The sequence below is a fragment of the Carassius auratus genome, chromosome 22, assembly GCF_003368295.1.
Source record: "Carassius auratus strain Wakin chromosome 22, ASM336829v1, whole genome shotgun sequence".
Classification (NCBI taxonomy): Eukaryota; Metazoa; Chordata; class Actinopteri; order Cypriniformes; family Cyprinidae; genus Carassius; species Carassius auratus.
In genome coordinates, this window is record NC_039264.1 from 1,852,964 (window position 1) to 1,861,631 (window position 8,668).

Below are 8,668 nucleotides of genomic sequence, written 5' to 3' on the forward strand. Positions count from 1 at the left end.
AACAAAACAGCACCACTGCACAGAAGACTCCACCTCCTCCCGGCGACCAAGTGATGACGCTGACCTCAGGCAGCGTGAGGAGATCCTTCAGCAGGATCAATGCACGCAAAGCTCCGGGTTCTGACAACATCCCTGGGCGTGTACTGAAAGACTGTGCAGCAGAACTCACTGATGTCTTCACAGACATTTTCAACATATCACTGAGTCAGGATGTTTAAAACTACCACCATCATTCCAGTCCCAAAGAAGCCATCTCCATCCTGCTTCAATGACTACCGTCCTGTTGCACTTACCCCCATCCTCATGAAGTGTGTCTCTGAATGAACTCCTTTTGTGGAAGCGTTCTCCACACAACAGCGAGCAGAAACACGACAACTAAACTCTAAACATTCACAGCGTTTTATTATAATAGGGTTTACAGTGTATGATAACAGACACTTAAAAATATATATATTTTATTGAACTAAAAAATATTAAGTTAATTTGACTTAAAAATTTCGATGTTTTTACAGTGTGTGTATGACAGTCTCAGTCATAGTTGTTTGTCCTGCTCGCTACCTGAAAAATAAAACTCATACTAATATGCTGATTTGCTGCTCAAGCATCAAAGTTCATTAAGTTCATTTGCTGACCGTTTGACGGTTTCATTTAGATTCATTAATAAAACTAAATGGCCATTGCTTGGATTTAATTTCTATCCAAACGAAATCCTGAATGACACACTACACACCGAGCATACTGTACTCTAGATACTCACCTGTCAGGTGTATGAATATTATAAGATTATTTTATCAACATCTGAGTCTGAGCTCTCTCTTGTAAGGAAAGCTGACAGTTGACTCATGAAGTGTTTGTCTGTTTAAGTCGAGCATTATCCAGAGAAGATCTTGACTTCACTGATGATTAGCTGTTGTTCTTACACCCTCACCAGAGAAAACATCTGGACTCAGACAACTAGACTCCAAGATCAACAAGCAGAAAACAGAGATGATAACACTGAACACCTCAAACCCCTCAGCAATTAAAGTAGAGGAGCAGACCTCTGTAGAAATGAGGAGTTTGTAGACCTGGGCTTCATCATTAGACATGATGGAGGACAGACAATGACATCAAGATACGCATAAGCAAGAGCAGAAACAGCTTTATAACACTGAACAATATGTGGAGGTCCAACACTAGAATGACTCTGTATCAGAGCTGTGTCCTTTCCACCTTACTTTACAGATCTGAATGTTAGAGAACGACAGAAGCACTTTACCTAACTATCAACTTTCCACATGATGAACCTCCAGAATCCTGCAGATCTTCTGCTCCAAAACTTCTCTGACCAACAACTACTCATGCGGCACAATTAAGAAAGTACAGCACCTTTAGAAATATATTAACTGAGAAACCTTAAAAAAAAAACCTGTTGTACATATAATGGGAACATTTCTGTAATTATGCATTAGCTATTTATGCTTTATGTTTCATGTCTACAAGTTAGCCTCTATTTAAAACAGTTTAATAATACTTAAAACATACAAGTAAACTTTTCACTTGTTTTGAACTGTATGTGGCATTTTATTTACATGAAAATATAAAAGTGTTTAGTTGATTTGATGAAGGAGAGACTCCATCCACAGAACAAAGACTACATACTGGATACATGTACATTAACAACAGACACACAACTAAATATAAAGTAAAATAGAATCATCTGAGTTTCTTCCTCCTCTGTTCCAGCTTTACATTAAACACAATGATCATCTGCTTGAATACTAAAGCAACATTAATCATTCAATATCATGTTTCTAACACACATGCTGCATTATTTGATTGTAAAGTCTGAGTCTCTTCACCTGTATGGATCACATTTACACATTTATCACACATTTATTTCTCCTCATAGACACAGCAGTGAAGCTCTTCTGTGGATCTTCAGCTGATGTTTACTTCTCCTCTCAAGATCACTTCACTTTATGAGATACAGCATTCACCAGCTTCTGGTGATTTAACTCTATCAGGAACTTTATTTACTCTGTAAGGTGAAACGAGAAGATCATCAGAGTTCAGTGGAATAAAGTACAAAATAGTTACTACACTTAAGTCACATAAAGTTTATTATGAAGTATATTTAGTTAAATAAAGTACAAACATTTCAATCACCATTTTTGTTGTTTATATTTTGAGTGAAATGTTGCATTAAAGTCCTGTAATCACATTAATTACTGACAATACCTGATTTTGAATATGTATTAATAAAACAATATTTGTGTTTTAAAAATAATACATTTAGAAGAAGAAAAGAGAAACACACACTAACGAGTGTACACCAAATATAATAAACGACAAGGAACAAACACAAATGTGTTTAATGTGTCACTAGTTAAAGCTGTTTGTCCTCTAGTTTAAACATGTTTGTATTGGTCTCATTAAATAAGTGAAATGATTGCGCAGCTCGCTGGAATACTGGATTCTGATTGGTCAGTCGTGACATTCGGAGGTGTGTTATTCATTAGGTGGGTGTCATTAGCAGCAGAATAACACACAGTCATACGGTATTTGAGTCGGGCGTTTCTTTGACTTCTCTCGTATCACAGCACCGCGCTCTCACTCGTTTCATTCAAACACAACTGCTATTAGCTTGTGCCTCAGTTACTGACTGGATTTACCCTCAAACCAAACCGCAGGAGATTCCTGTTAATAGTAGACTTGAGGAGACATTGTTCAAAGTGTGTCTTGTTGTTCAAGTTGTTGCTAACTGAGCAGAAGTGTTTAGCTAAATCTAAATTGTGTCTAATTCTTCACTTGTGTGTCAAGAAAGCATATAATAAGTGTGATAATGCAGATGCAGCCGGATGTTATCACAGAATAAGTCTCTTCAGGAGGACACAAGTCCTGATCACCCTGTCGGGTTTATTCTGTGATAACAAGCGGCTGGAGCTACATTATCTCTTACAGAAAGTAAGTGTAAAGTAATGTGACGTGTTGCTTGTCAAAGTAAAAACACACAAGAGACAGAGACATTGATCATGTGATGCTGGACGACTGTGAGCTGAAGCTGAATCTGCTCTGATTTTACCAGCGTTTTCCTACAATCTGAACAAATCTATTTCAAAATTTAATGATTCACTATTACTGATCTCATTAATAAAGCAGCTGTTGCTGTAGAAAGCTGTGACAGTCTGCTTTTCTTCTCTTTCCTCCTTTGTGTTCAACATTTTTATCAACTTTACATTTCATTCTGACACAAACCCTTTGAAATAAAACTTGATGATCATTTGATCAACTCTTTTCACTAATATTTGAAAGTATATATTTGTTCACATATCAGAGGTAAATTAATCTCTTTAATATCACAAAGTGAAGTTTACTCACCTCAGTTCACAGTTTGAGTCTCGTAGCACATCAATGAGCTTTTGCTTTGAGTCTCCAATCATATTATATCTCAGATCAAGCTCTTTTAGAAACTGCAGAGCTTTTGTGTTTGTCAAAGAAACATCTGTAATGTCACAGTAACGAAGACTAGAAAGAGACAAACAGAGGACGAGAGATCATCTTACAAACAAATAATTAAGATGAAGAATCTTTCACAAATATAATGTGAACACATTCATCATGAGATATTGAGTATAAAGTGTTTTGTTGAACTCTTATGTGCTGTTCGTTTGGGGACGACACTCGTGTTGTTTGGGCTCTCCAGAGAACACAGCCAACAAAAGGACTTTTTGTTACAAAATGTGTCATTTATTAATGTTTTTACTCTACATTTATGTAGATTTTTGAAGGATTTATGATATTTTGTAAATGTAAAATATGTATAAATTAAAAATATATTTTAAAATAGGTTTTTATATAAAAATAGCTTTTATGTAACATTCAATTTATAAAAGACCCTCATTCCTAATTGTGATTAATGGGGATAACATGGCTTGTGTGTTTTTCCTCCATCGTGGATGTGCTGGTGTCTCCTCTTCAGACTGTGTGTGTGTTATCTGTGTTGTGACATTTTGACTAATTATGTAACATCATTTATCTTTCATGTATTTTGTGGTCTGAATTGTGGTGGGTTTATTGATTTTATTTGATAAATTAAGAAGAGAAAGTATTGATTTGATCATTTCCTCATTCATTTCAATGTGGGTCTCCAGAGAGAGACTTTTTTCACACTAACACACAACCAGATATCAATCTAATTTAATTTTCTATTTGTAGATCTACCAAGTGTTGACAACCGTACAAAGTCTCATGTCATTTAGATAAAGGGAACATTTGTTTTTATTTCAGCAGACATCATTTGGGGTCTTAAAATACCTTGAACAGCACATAAGAGCTAAACAAAGTGATTTTCATCATTTTGATTCTTGTCTGTGAATGTTACTGACCTCAATCTCTCCAGTTTACAGCGTGAATTCTTCAGTACGTCACATAAGTGATTCAGTCCTGTGTTTCTTATTTGATTCCCACTCAGGTCCAGTTCTCTCAGGTGTGATGGGTTTGATTTCAGAGCTGAAATCAGGATGAGACACTGTTTCTCTGTAATACTGCATCCACACAGACTGAAGACAGAAAGAGAAAACAATGAATCAGACACGTTATGTTCATGTGTGAGTAATTCATCATGTGTTAACACCATACAGTGTAATAATTAATAAAACATTGCCAAAAACCTTATTATATGACCATACAGAAATACAGAAGAAAAAAGATTAAGTAGATTAAGATACAGAATCAATCTGTCAGGAACACAACTGGACACAGATGCAGGTTACAGTGATAGACCAATTTATTCAAAAGTCAAAAAAGAAAAAACTCCCTCCAATGAACAAAACAGGCCGGGAAATGAGGAAAAATGTCCAACATAAAAATAAGAGACTTCAATGTCCTTGTATAAACACCCGGCAGGGGGCGCCCAACGGCGCGGCCGCGTACAGAGCGGAGAGGGGAGGAAGCCATGAGAGAGCCAGTGACGGAGCAAACAGAAACTCTTCTGAGGAATGCCGGTGCCCGGTCTAGGAAATGAGGGAGGGGAAAAATAGAAAAACAAAACAAAACCAGTAGCAGCAAAAAGGCACGACAGAACAAGGCTTGACAGGATCTGATAGAATGGCTGCATGGTACGTTTGGCAAACAACGATCTGGCACCGATAGGCGCGACAGACGGGAATAAATAGAGCAGAAGATGAACAGACATTGAATTCAGGTGAGCAGAGTTAAACAATTAGAAGCGGAAACTGTAGTGATGAGGGGGAGGGAGGAACGCCATGGATAGGTGCAAGACGAATGATCAAAACAAAAACAAAACACCATGTGCACAGGAAATGCAGACATATACAGAAACACACACACACACACACACACACACACCGAAGAACGGGGTGATCAGACAGCGGACATGACACAACCACATAACTACTTAAAAATAACATTAAAACTGAGTGTGTTCATGGTGTGTGTGTGTGTGTGTGTGTTCACAGTGTGTGTGTGTGTGTGTGTTAAATGCAGGGCACATGTTCAGAGTATGGGAAACTAGACTTGGCCACACTTCACATTCTTTCGTTTCCTTTTCCTGAAAGTAAACAGTAATCTTTAATCTTACTGTAACTGCTGTAGAGTATAATAATACTAACTGTAGTTTCTCCAGCTTGAATTGTGTGTTCATCAGTAGATCACTGAGGTTTTTCACTCCAGAGTCTCCTAGTAGTTTATTCCTGCTCAGGTTCAGTTCTCTCAGGTGTGATGGGTTTGATTTCAGAGCTGAAGTCAGGATGAGACACTGTTTCTCTGTAATACTGCAATAAAACAGACTGAAGACAGAAAGAGAAAACAATGAATCAGACACGTTATGTTCACGAAGTCACAGCAGAACAACCTTCATCTGTCAAATAACAGCATCTTAACCTACATTGAGAGAAAGACAGGAGATAGCAGAAAACAGTTTAATAAAAACACAATGTCTTGATAAAACAAAAAACAGGAAGTGTGTCTGAATTTTACCTTTGGATAATTTTCCACAATTTGGTCTACAAAACAGCAAAACAAATAAGTTGTTCATTTAATCAAATAATTTACACAAGAAACCTTCCCTTGGTGTGAGAGACCCGGGATCGAATCAACTGTGTGACACCAATGCGTCCCTGAGCAAGACCCTTAACCCCTAGTTGCTCCAGAGGCGTGCGACCTCTGACATATATAGCAATTGTAAGTCACTTTGGATAAAAGTGTCAGCTAAATGAATAATGTAATATATTGTGCTTCAAACAAGGTAACAGTCAGTGATGGTAATGAAAAGTTAGTTTTTAAAGGGTCATGAAACCCCAGACTACTTTTTCTGAGATTGTATCAGAGGTTTTTGTGTTGCACATCATAGAAGACAATGTTAGTATTCATTCATTTTAATTGTTGGACAATTCTGGTTCATTTAGAGATTTTTGCAATATTTTTGTCTTCAAGGTTTAAAATCTACATGGTGTTGATGTGATGGGAGTGAACTATTGAGATGAATGCACTTTTGATCTACATTTTAATGCATATGATTGGTCCATTGATCATGTGATTTTTATTCTGCTTGTTCTTTTAACACGTCTGTTGATAGACTAATCAGTGATCTAGTGTCATAGGTTGGTTACAAAAAGAGGTGGAGACTGTTGCCCTTTAAGGCCGTGCTTGAGAGATTGACAGGTGTCTCGTTAGGATTGCATCACTACGTGGAAGGCGACGCCCTGTCAAGTGTTGTGTGCCGTTGCTGGCATCTGAGAAGGAACACAAGAGCAGTGATAACCGAACATTTTATGGCTGTGCAGAAAACCGTGATTTGAAGTGTTGTGAAGACGTAGAGCAATCACAGGCGCAGCTCATGGAGACAAGTGAGTCGGCGTGTGTTTGGAGTTGAGTGCATCAGCGGTTGACTAGCAGAGTAACCCCGGTTGTACAACTGTTTTGGAGATGAGTGGGACGGTGAAGGAGGGTTTGTGCAACGCTGGAAATTGACTAGACTGGGTAGTGGGCACTGCTACCATTCATTTGGACATTCATTTGGTTGACCATAAAGACATATTCGGACTGTGCTGAGGACTGCATCTTTTTAATATTTGTTTTAATATCTATCTCATCCTGATTTTATGGTAATCAAATTTGTAATTCAATCTACTACTGTTGAGTGTCAATCGTGCACGGCCCTCAGTCAATAATTGAATTGGGTGAACTTGGGTCCTAGGTTTTCGTAAACAACCTAGGTGGCGTAGTCGGCTACGTTTATGTAAGTGGGGTTTAATACCAAAATTGTTGCTGGTTGGTGGTAGAAAGTATTAGAAGAACAGCCCTTGAACCATCCCCCTTTTGTGCCACGCCACATTGATGTCACAGTTTGTGATGTGTCAAAGGACTATAATACTTCGATGACGTGTCAGTGTCTCATAATTATTCAGACCTGTAGCACCAAGCCCAGAATCGTGCTGTGTTTCCACCGTCGGGTCAGAAACTCCTCAGCGCTTAATTAAAACACCCTTTACACACCTCTCTGGAACAACGTCACACAACTCCATCATTTCACCAACAAAGAAGTTATCAGAAAACGAATAATAGATAATTCACTGGAACCAGCACGATCACAAAACAAACATGATAAAAGCCGACGTTTGTTTGTATGCTTTGTTAAAGATTTACATGGAGCTTGATGTTAAAACATGTTACTATACACTACACTAAATAATACACTATTGTGATCGTCTGAATGAGAAGCTGACGTCTGATTTCTTTAAGCGATCTTACCATGTTTACTATGGTAATGTTAATGGCTAGTGTGCATAGTCTTTATCTCTTATAAATATTTCTGCCTTGTAAGGTGATCAAAATCCACATCAGATCTCAAACAGAAGTTATTTCAAACACTCGCTGCTGTCTGAAAGTGAGTTCTGAGCTATTATTATTAATGTCTTTAACTTTATGAAATGATTCACGGCACTGATGCTCTCCAGACACAGAGAAACACCTCCTTCATTCATAACCTCCTCTAACCTAAACTCAGAGACCTAGTTGGCCAAAAAACCCTGGCCATTGTCCCAGAGGAAGCCTGGACGATCAAGCCCCAGAAGTGACAGAAACCAGACTGACCCTGCCTTTATGAAATTACATTTAAATATAGAAACATACATACATACATACATATACACACATATACATTATTTTCTTTAAATCTTCAATCCTCATTCAGCAGTCACAGCAGAAGTTAGAGTATAAATTTAACTGAAGTCTATTCAAAAGTTGTATGAATCTATTCTAAGCCTTATTAAAGGCAAACGATGGGAACTCAAATGAGAATTAAAATAGACGACTGTAACATTACTAGTCATGTAAAATGTGAAATGATGTACGATACTCACTTCAGTGTGTTAAGTGTACAGTGTTTATCCTGCAGTAGAGCAGAGATCTGATTCACTTCTGTGTCTCCTAGTTTACGTCCACTCAGATTCAGCTCTCGCTGGAGTAACGGGTTTTTACCCACAATTCTAGTCACATACTGACAGCCTTCATCTGCAGAAGGACCCAAAAACCTGCAGAAGAGAAGATGAAGCTGGAATCAGTTCAATGTGCATCACATCACAAAGCATTTAAAGATTGTCAAACACTGTTTGTAATGAAAAGCTCTAGTTAAAGTTTAAACAGTTGAACATTTAAATAAATTAAT